General features: G+C 37.5%; 1 protein-coding gene across 5 annotated transcripts in view; it reads left to right on the forward strand.

The window, feature by feature from the left end:
- Gpc6 (glypican 6) overlaps nt 1–16,623 on the forward strand; it is a 1,085,538-nt gene that overhangs the window by 545,415 nt on the left and 523,500 nt on the right. The window lies entirely within an intron of this gene.

Here is a 16,623-nt window from a genome sequence, read left to right on the forward strand (position 1 = left end):
GATTTAGCTCAGTGGTTTCGCCGCCTGCTGCGCAAGCGCAAGGACCCGAATTCATCCCCGGTACCAAAAAAAACAAAAGAATGATGTGACAACGGTTGGTTTAGAACCATGATCCCTTGAGATTTCTGATCAGAGTTTTAGGGGCTATCGATACGCATGGAACAGCCCATGTAGGGCTTCCGGCCCTTAGGGAATGAAAGTGGGAATCCTGATTGGACTGCAAGTAAAGGGAGCTGCTGTGAGCGGCCCCTGCCAGTTCTTCAGTGTGGTGGGTGTCGAGGTGGCTGAATTCCATAACTGCAGAAGAAGAGCTCTTGCTTCCACCTGTAGAACTGGACTAGGGAGGACTAACACATACAAAGTGTAAGATTCTGGTTAGATAGTTCCTTTTGTTATCCATTATCTGTGTAATTCCATGCCCTGTATTGTGTCGGGCTTATGAGAAAGATAAATCATGAACTCACTTTGGGGCCTTTCCTTGAGGATAATGTCTCTAAACCTTTGATGCAAGGGATCATTCTCCACTGCTCTCTTTAAACACTGAATATTTCCTATGTAGAGGATATCTGCCTTTGTTTAAGTTTGTCCTTGACATTTAACTGCTCTTATGAGATGGGCTTTCCCATTTATGAGGTCAGTCCTGCAAAGAAACTAAAAGACGAGTACTATAAGTAAAGTAAAAACAATAAACATAAAAGGAATCTGGCATTATGTCACCTAAGGAAGGTCATATTTGTACAAAGATTATTGCCAAACAGTACTTTTTTATTGCAGGGCTATGCCAGAGAACCACAGTGTTTTTCATAATTATTGGCACCACCCTGCTTTAGTTCTTTTTTTCCCACTTTGATCTCAGTATTTATATCTTGGCATAATGATTGTGTACGCTCTTAAAAATGTTTCTCTATGGCATAATTTTTTAAATTCATAGAAATCTATTGTTAAATGATCAGTTCCTGAAACCTTTAAGCACATGGAAAGGTTATTTGCAGAAGGGTCTTAAAGGGATAATTACAAAGGATTTAATGATATAAAGGATATATAACTCTGATGTTCAGTACAATATTTTTTTATTGAATAGCAACAATGTTTTGTATGTCAAGGGAACTGTATTCCCAACGGTAGATTAATAAATAACTGGCCATCTGGAATAGCAAGAGGAAATAAAATCATGTGAGGACAGACTGTAAAATATAAATTAGTATCAAGTAAATATATATACTATAAATTCTTGAGCAGAAACATTTTGTTGTAAAAGCAATTTAATTAAATTAACTTCATAAGTTACACCAGAAAATAAATTTAGTCACAGAAGCTTCAAATTGCAGCCTTTGTTCTTAGTGAAGAAGAAACAGTGAGCCACATGCAGTGGTGTACCTCTGATCCCAGCACTTGGGAGACTGTGGCAGGAAAATCCGGGAGAATTCAGGGCCACCTTGGGCCGCATGGTAAGTTCAAGGGTGGCCTAGAGTATGCAGCGAGACCTTGTCTCAACATAAAAAGAGAAACATGAGGCGAGAAAAATCAAATCATAGATTAATACAAGTATTATTGCTGCTGGTGGTGTTTGTTTGGCCTGAGTGTAAAAGTAACATTTAGATGCATGTGTCAGGATCTGAGAAGATGCCAGGGACCTAAGAGAGTATGCATTCTAGCAGAGCGTCTAAAAAGTCACAGGGTATGTTGCTGCTGACCGTTTCCCTGTGTGTTAGAGGATGCCATTAACAGGTGTCAAGAATGGCTACGCCTGGGTCATTCCTGAACTCTCTTATTCTGAGCTCCTTGCCTACAAAAGTTTGATGTGCTTCTCCACGTGGTGGAACTGAACATCATAGGCCAACCAACCTTTCATCTTTTCCCAGAAGTGATGAGGAATTTACTTTGGAACCCTATATTCTCGGTTTGGCTGATCCCTTCATTTACAGAGTAACAGCTTTAGGTGTGGAGTTTGTGGGTCATGTAAGCTTGAAAGTTAATAATTTCATGCAGATTCTAGCTTGGCTGACCTGAGGCTCGTTAGCTCTAATTAGCTAATCTCATAAATCCCCCTTCTGACATCTGAGTACTGCCTTTTGGAGAAGGAAAAAAAGGAGAAGTGGGGAGGAAAGAAGGAAGGAAATAAGAGCAGGAGGGAGGAAAGGAAGGAGGGAGAAGGAAAGAGGAAAGTAAAGAAAGAAAGAGGGGGAGGGTCTCATTAAAAGAAGCTGAGCAAGTTTTTATTAATTCATTCCTCAAATATTTCAGTATTTTGCTAATGGATTTTCTCACTTAATGATTACCAGATGGTCTATAGCTGAGTAAACTAAAACAAACTTCCTAGTGCTGTGATTTTCAGCGCCCAGACTACTTTTGTAATAGGTATAAAATATTACAGGGACTGAATGTATGAAGAGCGGGGAAAAAAGCACTTGAGATGCTTAAGCCTCCCTGTGCTTTATTAATGGAATGATTAGAGCTGGTGAAATGAAGGCAAAAGAGAGAATTCAAGGCAAAATTCCCACTCAGAGATCAACAAAGCAGGCTCCTTTCCTACATCCCGTTTTGCAGATTTTGTTCCCTTTGGTTGTTCTATTCATTGACAGTGACTTGAAGTCTTTGAAGGCATTATTAATAGTTTCTAATTAATTGTTTTGACTGGAAAATTTATGTCTTTGGCAAAACACAGCAGTTGACACAAATATTTTGATGTAATGTTGCAGGGAATTTCTTTACAAGAATAAGAATGGCTAATTTGTAAGAATCAACAGAATCATTTATAAAACTTATTTTTTCCATTTTATGGATATAAACTGACTTTTGCTAGCCTTTGGAAGGAGCAGATTCACTTGAAGTGACTATAACTCAAGTTCTGACCCAGAAGCATTATATGGTTCTGACATGAAATTCTCTGGTTAGTGAGCCAGGATTCATTTTCTATGTGAATTACCATTTTTGAGCATGCCAAGTGTTGGCAAGGTGTGGAGTATTGGGAACTTTAATACTTTGCCAGTGGAAGTATAAATGGATGTCCTAGCTTTAGAAAGTGATTTGCAAATCTCTGTATTGTTGAAGACATACATATCCTAAAACTAGTTCTTTCCCTACAGACAGGGTTACACATGTACACAAGTAGACACGTAGAAGAATGTTTATAGGGCCAGGGATTTAGTTCAGTGGTATTGCACCTGCAAAGTGCAAGGTCCTGAGTTCGATCCCTAGTACAGCGAAAAAAAAAAAGAAGAATGTTTATAGCAGCAGTTTTTACCTTAATCTAAAGAGGAGACATGTTGCATATGTCCCATTTGCATAAATACTGATCTCTGCTAGGCATGGTTATACACAGGAGCACTGTAATCCCAGCACTCTGGGAAGCTGAGGCAGAAGGATTGCATGTTTAAATCTAGCCTAGGCAACTTAGTGACTTAGCAAGACCTTGTCACAAAAGCTTAAAGAATTAAAAAGGGGTGAGGATGTAGCTCAGTGCAGAGGCCCTAGGGTCAATCCCTAATACCTCATCAGTCAGTCAATCAGTAAATATTAAACAGGTGATTTCTTCACACCGTGGAATCCTATGAAGTTTAAAAATTAAGTGAACTATAACCAAACACATGGATGAATCATAAAAATCTTACTAAAGAATACATATCTCCTATCACTAAAACGTATATACTATTTGTAGAAAGTTTTAAAAAATGTGAAACTATGTGATGCTATTTAGAAATAAAAATATGTGTAGTAAGACTGATGAAAATTCAGAGATAAACATAAAATTCAGATGGCAGTTTCCTCTGGAGATGAGCTTTGGAGTGCGAGCAAGGAAGGATATATAGGTATTTCCAGGGTGATGGATAGTATAGAATTTCTCAGTCTAGGTGCTAGGTGGAAAGGCTACATCCACCAGCAGGCTCTTCTTACCTCCAGCCTTGATCAAGTTCTTGAGTCACTCTCAGCTGTTTATAAGACTGTCTGCTATTTTTGGATTTGCTCACCACTTACATTCCATGGTCTAAATCCTGCTACATGATGGCAAGTACACATGGGAGGCAAAGATCTACTATAAAGATGAAATAATTGATAATGTAGTATTCTTAAATAATGGAGCCACACTTTCTTTTATCATTGGCCCTTTCTCCAAATACAGTTCTCATTCTTTACATTCACCCATTAGTGAATGGAAGCAATGACAGCAGCCACACTGAGGTGGGTCAGACTCTGTGAAGAACAGAGAGCTCATTTCAAGAAGAGACCTGAACAGGTTGTCTACTTAAATCAAGTTTCACTTATGCATCATGGCAGCAAATGTGGAAATGATCTTAGCATCATCACTAGTCTTCATGATGGCATTTAGACAAGGAAGACATGACTTTCCTATCTTTTTGCTTTGATAAATGTGATTTCCAAGTAGGAGTAAGAGCTGTGAATTGTGTCAAGAGCAACAATTTTAGCTGGTTATGATGGTGCACACCTGTAATCCCAGCACTCTGGGAGGCTGAAGCAGAAGGATTACAAATTCCAGCCCAGTTTGAGCAATTTAGTGACTTAGACTCTGCCTGAAAATTTAAAAAAAAAAAATGGGTGGGGATATAGCTCAGTGTGAAGGCCCTGTGTTCAACCCCCCCCCCAGTACTGTCACAAAAGGAGAGAGAGAGAGAGAGAGAGAGAGAGAGAGAGAGAGAAAGCAGTCACTTCAACTATTAAGATCATTTCATTGATTTATCTCTGAAAATTGAGTATGTCGTAGATCCATATTATTTGAGCATTTGACAAATACTGTCATCTGTCCGAATATCTATCTGTCTATACCTCTAGAATCTTTGTTCCTCCTGGATTATGACTTTGAAAGGCAAGTTTTGAAAGGCAAATATTGCTTTTACTTTTTAGAGAGACCAGAATATTTTCATCAACAGACATCTGCCTATGTATGCTGCACAGACTGCTGTTTTTGCATAAAGAACCTCTTAAATTGTTCATTCACCAGAGTAAACCAGCCTTGAATTAACAATATGTGCATAGAAAACAATAAACAGAGTCAATTTTCAATAAATGTGGTAGAGGTACTATAAGGTTGGAAAAAATGATCACCAAATTTGATGAGAGGAAGGCTATGAAATACCTCCATTTACAGCATTTCTTTGATCACAATGGAAAACCTTTCGAAGAATTTACTGTGGATTCATTTTACAGGAGAGTGTATTCAAATTAATTGTCCATTTTAAGGGAAGAATTTCAGATGTGAAGTATGACCACTTATTGTAGCTATTACTTGAGTTACTGGTTTTGTTCCTTTTGTGACAATTTTTTGATTGGAGTTAATTTTTGTGGCATGATCCAGAAATGAAAATAACAGCAAAAAAAAAAAAAAAGGCCTTAGGTGAAAGAAACCTTTTTATAGCTCTTCGGTGGTTAATGTCTTCTCTTCTGTCACTGATGATCATTCAGTGTAGATTACCTCAATAATATATAGTGTAGGAAGAGTAGGTAAGCCTTGCCAAATTATCAATAGTGCTTTTTATGTTTACAACTTTTAAGTCAGTATAAATAATTTAGGCTTGCCTTATGATGATGCTGTATTAAGTTTAGAAAGTACTTTGCAGTTGATTAATAAATAATTTCATGATAAGAATAGTAAGAATATGAAATTAGTACTAGGAACCTTAACAAAAATAGCTGAGTAATATAAGTCATTGAAAAAATATAAATTTTACCATGCTCCACAGACTGTGCTAAGCATGGAAATCACAAAAGTATAAGGAGGTCCAGCTATCAGAAGAGGAACATTTCCACCTCTAAACTACCATGTGAGATGCATCACTTTTGAGTCTATAGAAGAGAGAAAGCCCCATTTCATTAAAACAATTTGATTACTTTGATTAGAGCAACTGAGATCTTTTTCACTAATTTTAAGATTTCCTTGCAACACATATAGCCTACATATATATATATTTGGAAAGTTGTTGAATGAAGAAGATGGTAAAAACCAAGGAAAATGAAGCCATTTATTTCCAGTGCATTAAAACCTATTTGTGTGTTGTTTTGTCTTGGTCTTTTGTAGCTTGTGTCTCTTTTAAACAACTTACGTTGAGTGATTTTGTTTGAGAGTTATACTGTTGGAATTCTATTAAAATGAGCACCTTTCTCACCACTAAACTCAATTTTGTGGTTTTGTTCATATTAAGAAGAGAGGGGCTTCCTAACCTTTTCTATAGATTTCTACTGTGCCACCAGTAGAAAAAGTTTGGGACCCACAGTTCACACTATCGGTTGCCTACCAGGTATAATCCTCTGCCCCACTTTGGTCTGAGATGCATTGTAATAATCCCCCATCATCTGATCCAACTGTAGACCCTTATAATAGTGGAGCCATTTTGGAGTTTAGCTTAGTTTCTATCAGTTAATATTTATCCAGTGTGCTCCATATGTTAAATACTGTTGGTAAGTTCTTGAGGTAGGAAGACTAAGCAAGTTAAAGTATTTGCAAGTACCAACTGGAAAAGATAAAAGCAAACAGATGATGTCAATATGTAATGAGAGAATTCTGCAAGAAATGCTTTAGGAATGGAGAAAAGAGGCACCTAACTTATTATTAGGATGCAAGTAAACTGTCTCAGATATCGATATCTGAGCTGCATTTTGAGAAGCAGGGGCAAATGTTGGGCAGATAATGCAGGCACCTGGCAAGGTGAACAATGCTTCATGCAGAGGCAACAACTGAGCACAACCGTAGAGGTGTAAAACCAGATGATATGTACAAGAAGCTGCAAGCATGTGAGATTCTTACAGTGTAAAGCATAAAACAATAAATAGAGAGATAGAAGGCCAGAGACCTATGCTTTGAAGTAAAACTGTGTTTTTGCTAATGTTTCATGCATAGGGCTGGGGATTTAGCTCAGTGATTCCGCTGCCTGACTCACAAGCACAAGGTCCTGAGTTTGATCCCCGGTACAACCCCCCCCCCCCCAAAACCTAGTATTTCCTGCATGTCTACTCTGCCTGAATAATTAAAAGGTAATCCTTCTTGGATACAGGCATTCTACTACTTTGGAAAACAAGCACATGTGATCCACCTAGTATGTACCAGGCACTGTTCTATGAAAAACAGAGGAAATAACAATGAATATCTGCATCTTTGAGGAAATCACAGTCTTCCCAGAAGAAATACAAGTAGAAATTTCAAATATAGTATAAATAATCAGCCTAATGATGACAATGTGGATAAAATACTGTATAAACCTAGAGAAATACGTGTTTTTCTGTATCTTCAGAAATTGGAGAAGGCACCTTAGCATGAGCAAAAAACTGCAGTATTATGTTCTACAAACATGTACAAAAGAAGGGGGGTCAAAGAATGGTTGGAGGGGGAAGGGAAGGAAGGAAAGGGGATGAAAAAGGAATGAAGATGTGTTATGTACATGTACCAACTCCACACAAGGAATGTCAGCATTATGTACTGCATACATGCACCAGTAAAATGAAAAAAGACAAAAAATGAATAAAGTTTTTTCATATAGAGAAAAGGGGTATGGGTTTCCTGCCAGATGCAAGGTCATATTCTCTTGTAGTTGAGGCCAGGAGGTAGATTTGGACCATCTTATTTGGCCTGATATTTCAGATTTAGGAATTTGAAGGGCTTTGCACAGGCAAAGGCATCAGCCAAGATTTTTCAGTAGTCAAAGATGTGATTAGCTTTTTACTTAAAGGAAAATGGTCCGTGGTCCATGGTCATGATAAACTGGGTGGGGATGAGATTAGAGGCAATGGGACCCAAGTCGGAGCAGCACAGTGCAGAGTGGAGGGCACATCTGCGGAGATGCAGACTCCAGCATAGTAGCTAACATGCTGTCTTTTTAGGGTCTGTCCCAACAGGGAACATGGTGTCTGAAACACAGTTTGTTCCCATTTAGTAACAGTTATCTCCCTGCTGATGGATTTGAGAATCACTAAAACATAGACGTTGGCAAAGAATGGAAGCATTTAGCTAGAGAAAGAAGAAACAAGCTCAGATGAGCTATCAAGGAGTATACATATTTAAAGAGGATTCAGAAGACAAATGCCAAGAGCTAGAAAAACATGTCCTAAACGTAAAGGGAGAGAGAATTTAAGAAAAAACCCCAGGAACCAACAGCATTAACTGTTACAGATAGTGGCAAGCACTGAGAAAACAGACCTTTGGAGCTAATCATTAGGATGTTACTAACTTGAGCAAGGACAGTTTGACCAGAATCGTTTCATTAACTGAGAAGTTAAATCTCCTGCTCCTACTCATAAGAATGGTCTGCGGACTGACACCTGTCTGTGAACAGGCTGTGACCATTTTGAAACAGGAAAAAAATATGGAAAGGGTTAAAATTTCTTCAGGACACCATCAGTAGTTATCCTGGATTGTGGCTGAACTTGTGTTGTGATTCAAAGGTGGGAGCTGCACACTGATTTTGCTTTGTAGGGTCCTGGATCTGGTCATGACAGATGGGGGAAAAGTGAAACAATCAGCCAAAGGTGGTTCAGACAGTTTAAGCCTCAAACATAGCTTGAAATGTGTGATTCTAGAATAATGCTAAGAAGAGGAAAATAATGAGTGTATTTTGAGTGATTCTTTTGCGGTGTTGGGGTTTTGTCTTTCCTGTATTCCGTTTCCTTTACCCTTTTCTGTGCCTTCTTGCCCTAGCATTTCCCCTGGGATATATCCCTTGTGTTTACAACTGTGATGGGCTCTCCATAAACCCATTCTGATTGGCATGTCTACTGTTTGCCTGTGCCCCACAAGTGTGAGGATCCCTTTGGGGCTGTGGAAAATGTGTTGCTGCGAGCCAACGAGACGTCTTTGTTACTAATAGGGAACATCTACTCGTGAAATGTGCCAATTAAAGTACATCACAAATAAAAAAGCCCAAGGATAAAACTCTAGTCTTGTAACTCAAAGAATGCTGTTTCTAAAATGGCTTCCTAAAGAAAATGGACCTGACAGGTTATCCCAGTGTCAATGCTGCCTCTCTTCCTGGATATTTTTCTCTGAATGCATTTAAATGCTCTTCCTACCAGAATGCTCCAGGAAACAGGATTTGAACAACAATCATGCAGTAATTTCTTACATATGTAAAAGCACATTCAGAGTGCAGGCAAGAGATGAGGCAAGTTATATGATACGATAGTCTGATCTTGAAAGTTTGGAGGATTTCTCTTTTACTATCCCATCTTTGGAGAGTCAATGTTACAAGGACATTCCCTGATGCAATATCAGTGCTCTGTAGAGGTTTATGATCCAAGATACACATCAAAAAGAATTTTAATAAAACTCGATAGATATATTGCATAAATAGTGCTGACATAGTGGAGAAGCAGAACTTAGGTCAGGAGTATGACATACTAGTATTTTTTAAAATGACGTATTAGGTCATACAGATATTTGTCTGTGAGAAAGATGGGAGGTGTATTATTATTTTCCATAGATTTTCTCCATTGTTATCTTTGTGATTACAAGCAAAAGTTATTCCCTTTCATATGTGTGCATTATACTTCTTCATCTTGATTAGTTATATTCAGCACAAATACAATGGATCAATCTCAGGTGTTTAGAACATAGCAATCAGCCCAAACCATGTTGAAAGTCTACATTTTCTTGCATCTAACTGGGATAGCCAAAAGTGAAATGAACAGCTCAGATGTCAGTAATAGGATAATGGTGACCTTGACATTCAGTTGTAAGTAAAACTATAGCCTAAATCAATAGATACTCCAAGTTAACATCAAGTAACATTTAAGTAACTTACATAAACAGAATTTTTGAATTCATTTTTGCCCTTGCTAGACGTGCTGTGTGTCACAAATGCTGTTGTCATATTTAATACTCAGCAGAGAGTGGATTTTTTATGAGAATTTTGTCTTCTTCAGTTCATAGTATCTGACAAAGTCAGGAAGGGAAACTTTCCTGTATCCATTTTGTGTAGGGTTTGGGAAATCAAATACATTTACTCAAACATTTTAAACTTCGATAAATATATTAACTATGGAAACATTATTCTGCATGTTATTTTCATAGTAGGTGCAAATATAAGTCTCCCCATAAAGAAAAGTAGTCATTTATAAATAATGGGTGTTAAAACTTTCATTTGCTCTTGGCTTTCTAAAAACACATTCTCTTACTAAAAATACACCAGGATATAAGGCGATGTTGATTTCACCATTTTTCAATGAAAATGGACAATATTTAGTAAGAAGTATTTGGTTTTTATAGTGCTGTAAAAAATAACAGAAGCAAGTGCTCTGTGGAAGTCTTCATTCCTCCTTCTGGGGATTTTGTTGCTCAAATTAGAGACTGGACCAAGGAGAATTCAACTGTGCTGGAAATAAAGAATTTTATTGAAAAGATGAACCTTATGATATCCTGCTGCATTTGTAGATGGAAGATAACTATATAAAATATTTATGGCACTATTTCCATAAAATATCTGAACTATGTGTTTTGGAATGGAGAAGAACACACCCTGACATTTTGGCTAGGATGGCAGATAGACTCCAAATTGGCTATCTTTTTTACTTGTGCCGTTTTTAGAGTGTTAAAGTGATAGGCTTTCTTTCTCTAGCAACAGTCTGATATACCAGATTTTTAATAAATTGTCAACCCCCCTGCTCCCTACTGTCTGCGTCGTCCTTTTTGGTCACTTACAGTTTGATTATGGAAGAAAAGAGAGCTGAGGAAATGATATAATCTCATCAATCGCTCATACCAAGTGGACACTTTTTCCTTTAGATTACCAAGAAAATTCAAACAAAGTTGTCCTTCTAGCTTAAGGCACCTAAATGTTGCTAACTTTTGTTGGTTGTTTGAAAACTAATTTTATGTATTTTCACCTTTTTCCAAACTATAAAATGAATATATGCAAGTTTCCCTCTTTTTTTTTGAAAATGCAGGAGAGTATGGAGAAGAAAATAATCCTTAATTCCCCCTATACAAAGATGACCAATTTCAAAAGTTTGTGTTTCCAAGGTATCTCTAACATAATTTTATAATGTCAAATTATGTGGGATGCTTATTATTGAATTCTATTGTTTTCATTTTAATATCCTATGCAGTGGCATTTTTAAAAAAACATGCTATTATTACTTAAAAATTCTTTTTCGTGCTAGGAGTTTTGTTTGCTGTCAATAATTTTTTAGGGAACTTTCACAAATACTAGCCTCCTGGGTGTTCTTAAAAAGAGAAGAAAAAACTGTTCTAAGTAGTTTGTGTGTATTCATGCATCCATGTTTATTTTGACTCACTTGTACTCTGAATCTCAATATACATAAGATCTTCATGAACCCTTCATTTTGTATCAAACTGTTGAAATTTATTGATTGATTTATAAATATGCTGGACAGTTACATGATTTAGATTCAGGCCAAACTTCCACAAAGGGGGAAAAAAGCAAATGGAGACATTAAGAAGAGATAGGAATGAGACCAGTAAAGCAATGCTGAATAGAAGTCCATGGACATTACTTTCCCTTGAGCCAAAAATGTGGATCTAAACCAGATTACAAACTGGTGAACCTTGTTTTAAACTGGCCCACAGACATGTTTCATTTGGCATAGATTCATTTTAGATTTCAGCCGGTGTTTAAAATTGGAAGGATCAAAATAAAATAATAGATTTTCACATTTTTTTCTGAACATAGGACAACCCTGACCTGTGACTACATAGCAAAAATCAGCCGGCATTAATGTTTAGCTTGAGTTTGTTTTAGATGCCTGTCCATGTCCCAGTTTGGTGCAGGCCTGATCACTCCAGGACTTGGCCTGATCCTGAAGTTAGCATTATTGCCATTTATTACAGTGCTTGCCTCTTTTATTCGTAATAGAGGAATGTTTCTCTGTATCTCCTTCTTTACCAAAACTGAAAAAATGAAAGCCAAATAAGGCCATATTTCAAGAAAAAAAAAATGATAGGCACCTTTTTTTCTTCTTCACTTTGGACATTGTTATGATTTATATCCAGATGTCTCCCCAAAGCTTCATAGGTTCATAGGTGGAGCCTTGGGGAGGTGACTGGCTCATGGTGAATCCAGTGATGAGTTTATAGCTACACATGATGCTGGGATGTAAATCCTGGTGGGAGGAGGTGGTCACTATGGCACAGGCCGGAAGGGTAGATCTCCCTCCCTTCTCCCTTAATTGTTCTTTGCTTCCTACCTGCCATGCCACAGGCTGCTTCTGCTCTGCTAGGCCCTTCTGCCATGCTGTACCACCTAGGAGCCAGCTGACTATGGACTGAACCTCTACACACTGTGAACCAAAATGCAGGACTCCCTTTCTCCTTTAAGTTGTGGTGTCAGCTATTGTGTCTCAGCTATGTGAAAGTAACTAAGACAGACGTGGAATATCCAGTGTTCGGCATGCTAATGGCGTCTTTGTTTAAAGCATACAACTCGGTGAACTTCACCCACAGTTATTACTTGAGTCTTTGGTCTTTGAATTTGTAAAGATCTTTTGAAGCTTTCTAATAGCCATCAATATGGAGTGAACATTATTCATTAATTAAGTGAAAAGAAAGCCTTAGCTAAGAAAAAGCTGTGCATTTGTTGATGTTAGAACCAGGAAAGAATCAATGCCCCCTTCGCCCTGTTGCTTCTGTGGAAATGGACCTCAGCAACAGTAGGCCTGGGACTTTTTCTGTCAGTATCATTACGACATCATCACTGGTATCAAATTCTTTCTGTCTCCTGTCAGGAAAGCAAGTTACTGAGTACTGGCCAGCCATGGACAGGAGTACTTTTCACATATGGCCTCTTAGTCCTTCCCTGAGTTCTATGAGACAGGTGTGGTGATTTGCTCACTGGGGCCGAGTGACACAGGGCCTGTGCTGTAATTCCACGTGGCCAAACAAAGAGTTGAGGCTCTGGTCTGTGAACAGGAAACTCCTTGGTCTATGGCAGTGGCTTTGAAGAATAGGCTGCAAACCACATCTGTCATTTAGAAATTTCTCTAAGTATATTAAGATAAAATGAAACAGGTAAAATAATTTTAATAATGTTTCTTTATCCCCATACATTCAAAACATGGCCATTTAAGTATATAACTATTAAAATCACTAATGTTTCTTTATCCCCATACATCTAAAACATGACCATTTAAGTATGTAACTATTATAATTACTAATGCATATTTAAGTTTTTGTGAAAAAATTACAGACTATAAGTTACCATAAAAAGCCCAAAGAGCCTTATATAAGAGCTGTGAGATAATTAGCTCTCAAAAAAGGGTCCTTTTTGTTTGTTTTGACTTGTTTTTGTTTGTTTGGGTTTTTCGTTTTATTTTTTGAGACAGGGTCTTACCATGTAGTTCAGACCAGCCTGGAACTCACTATGCATATGGGCCTCAAATTTTCCATCCTCCTCCTGCCTCAGCCTCCTTAGTGCTTGGATTACAGGCACATGCTATCATGCCCAGAATCAAAAAAAAAGGTCCTAATTTTCATGAAAAGGGCTGGCCCATCACTGAATTAAATTACTTAAAATCATGTGATTCATTACTGTCTAGGTAGAGTTGAACACAGTTTTCTTTTTACTAAAGAAGGGTTTTTTTCTTCCCTCAGAAGCCCCTGAAATATTGGTTCTCTTGGATTCTTGCTACATGAAATGCAGAATCAAATGTCAGTGTGTATTTTGTACTTAACAGCAGGTCTCGGCTTGGACTAGCCACCTTTCATGGACTCAGTAGTCATACATGGCTAGGAGCTAATAAATTAAACAGTGTAGAGATGTAGTTTCCATACATTCTCCTATTTAAGGGAAAGAAACTTTAGGAACTCATCCTAGAAAAATCTAAACCCTTGCAGTTGATTTTTCATTTAGTTCCTCTGTTAGAAAGAAAAGAGAAACATTCCGTCTTAGCATGGTGCATTTTTATCCCTGATTAGAACTATAACATAAATAATGTAGACACTTTATTGAAAGATCTGTACTTCCCAATGTCTCAAAAGCCCTGTGTGTGCTGCTACCAGGATTCCTAAGTGTGATGAGCATTGGGAAGTTTGCAAATCATCACAGATGGGTTACACTGAGATTTTCAATCTGCCCTGGGGAGGTGGAGGAAACTGCTTAATACAGCAGTTGGCAAGTATCTATGGGTGTTAGCATTAGCAGTCCAATAAATGAGTGCCAAATTATGATTATACCGGGGGCCTCTCTGAGATATTTAGCTCTTAAAAACAAGTCCTAGTACTCTTGAAGGTGGTTGATCGTTGTATTAAATGATTCAAACCCACCTGACTCACTTTTGTTTAGATGTATTTGAGGGCATTTCTATACATATACATATATATATACACACATATGTGTGTGTATATATATATGTGTGTGTGTGTGCATGTGCGTGTGTCTGTATATACACATATTGTGTGTGTGTGTGTGTGTAGAGTGTGCTTTTCAAGTAACAATCTGAAACATTGCATTTCCTAGATTTCTCCTAAGGCATTTAGCATATATTTTATATGTTAAAGAAAAACAGGAGAATTACAGTTTTAGTGAATTACTACTTAGGTGTATAAAATGATACCTCCATGTCTTCATGAAGTTGACATTTGTCCTCCCATCCTCTGTCACCGCCAAAACAAATCTTCTCATGAGAGAGATCATAGCACGTTGAATAATCACTATTAATTCCTAAATAAGCATCCTGGAATTGATAGCGTTGTCACCACTCTATGCACCACTCTGAACTGTTTCCCTTCGAAATGTGGATGATCAGATCCATGCGACAGAAGTAGTTAGTTCTGTAGCACCATCTGTCTTCTGGACTCAGGAAGCTTCTTTCCCGGGCACATAGTACCATAGTGCTAGAAAGCTGACTTAGCCTTATTCTGTAATTCTATTCACTAAATTAATTTAGAATATTTAAGCTGGTTCATTGTGAAATTTTTAAATCATTCCCCTTAAGAGAACCCAGAATATTAGGTTAACCGTTTTCTGAACACAACTTTGACTCAATCTCAGGGAGGCAGGCACTTTAATGTCAGCATCCCATAATTTTAGCTCCGCAGTGTCATTTTCTGCCTTCTCTCTGCTAGTGAGTCAAAAATCTCTTCAAGAGGTTGTTACCAGTATATCAGAGTATTTTCAACAGGGAGAAAGTTCATGGATAACTTCTGTCTGTAGCCTCAAATTCTTACTTTATCCCAATTTCAGCATTTCTATTTTTTTGGGTAGTACAAACTAATCTACTAAAAACTGAGCTTAATAATTTCAAGGAACACAATTCCATGGTAGCCTCTTTGTACATTGCTTTCTTTCTGGGTTACTTCCCATTTATATATTTTCTCCATTTTCCTATTTTTCTGCTGAAATTTAAATTGTGATCATTACAGGTGTAGGAGGTTGTCAGCTCAAGTCAATTCTCTCACCTTTAGTTTCTGTATCTTCTTTTGAGCATCCTATGAACACCTTCCAGGAAATACCATTTTGATTAAGCCACCATCTTGTTAATAAAGCCTGGCCTGACCTTGCTTATCAACTACTCCAATAATCTGAAATATTCCTGAAGCGCGTTGCTGTTTGAGAGACCCAGACTGGAAATGGTGGATCTTAATTCACAAGAGATTCACAAGTAGAGCATCAGCAGCCTGGCTTTCTAGTTTCTCATTTCTCCCTCGTTTTGCTGCCCTTCATCATTAATTAGTCTCAACTCAGTGCCCAGTTTTATTAATGAGAATTCTTTCATCTTGCTCTCTAGGAAAGCTTTTGTGACAATTTCTCTACCATTTTATAAACTCTTTCACCTTTCTCTTCTCTCCCAAACCATCTTTCTTATCGTTTTTGAAACTTGCTAAAATCTGTTCCTTGCAACATGTGTTTCTTGGAGGCTTCAGACAGACTGATCAGTATTTTATTCAGTCTCTTTTCAGAACCTCTGTCCTAAGATGTTTGTTACTGTAAAGTTGCCACATTGTCCTATGCAGTAGTTTCCTCAGTCTGAAGATTTTAAACTAATAATTGAGAAAGGATCATCCCCAGAACAAGCACAAGTACAATGTGTGTTTGGTAGATCTCACTGATGTTATGTTACTTCTTCCTCCTTACCATGATGGTGATGGTTGGATAATAGCCATAGGCATTACAACATCTCCCAGTTTATTTTAAATGGTGCCCTGATTATAAAAGGATATAATTAATCTAGGCCCTTCGAGAATCCTACCTCCTCACATGAGATAAAATTAATCATGCTGTTACCTAACAGAATAGTACCTCTCTCATAGGTTGATTTGAACATCTAGATGCAAAAACATTATAGACAAGTGAAGTATTAATGACTGAATATGAATTGGGAAGCCTATTCCCTTAGCTGTAAGCTGCATGATGTTGTTGCTTGAGATATTCTGAAGAATAAAGAATCTTCAGTTGTACTCCATTATTTCCTAGATATCTGTATCATCTATCTGTATGTAGATATAGATGTCTACAATGTTTCCATAGATACCGGAGTGAATATTTTCTCTATATTTTCCCTTCATGTCTTAGAATTCAGCTCATCTATCCAAAGGTTGATTGACTACCTGATTACAATTTAGTTCCAAGAATTATTACTGGAAAGAAGTGTGTATCAGTAGTCTCATAGTCTTCATGAATTAATATTATCAATTTTCCTAAGTATGATTAAAGAGAAAAGAGAGATGTA

The sequence above is a fragment of the Heterocephalus glaber genome, unplaced genomic scaffold, assembly GCF_053883595.1.
Source record: "Heterocephalus glaber isolate CG9 unplaced genomic scaffold, H.glaber_assembly_v1.0 deba00001577, whole genome shotgun sequence".
Lineage (NCBI taxonomy): Eukaryota > Metazoa > Chordata > Mammalia > Rodentia > Bathyergidae > Heterocephalus > Heterocephalus glaber.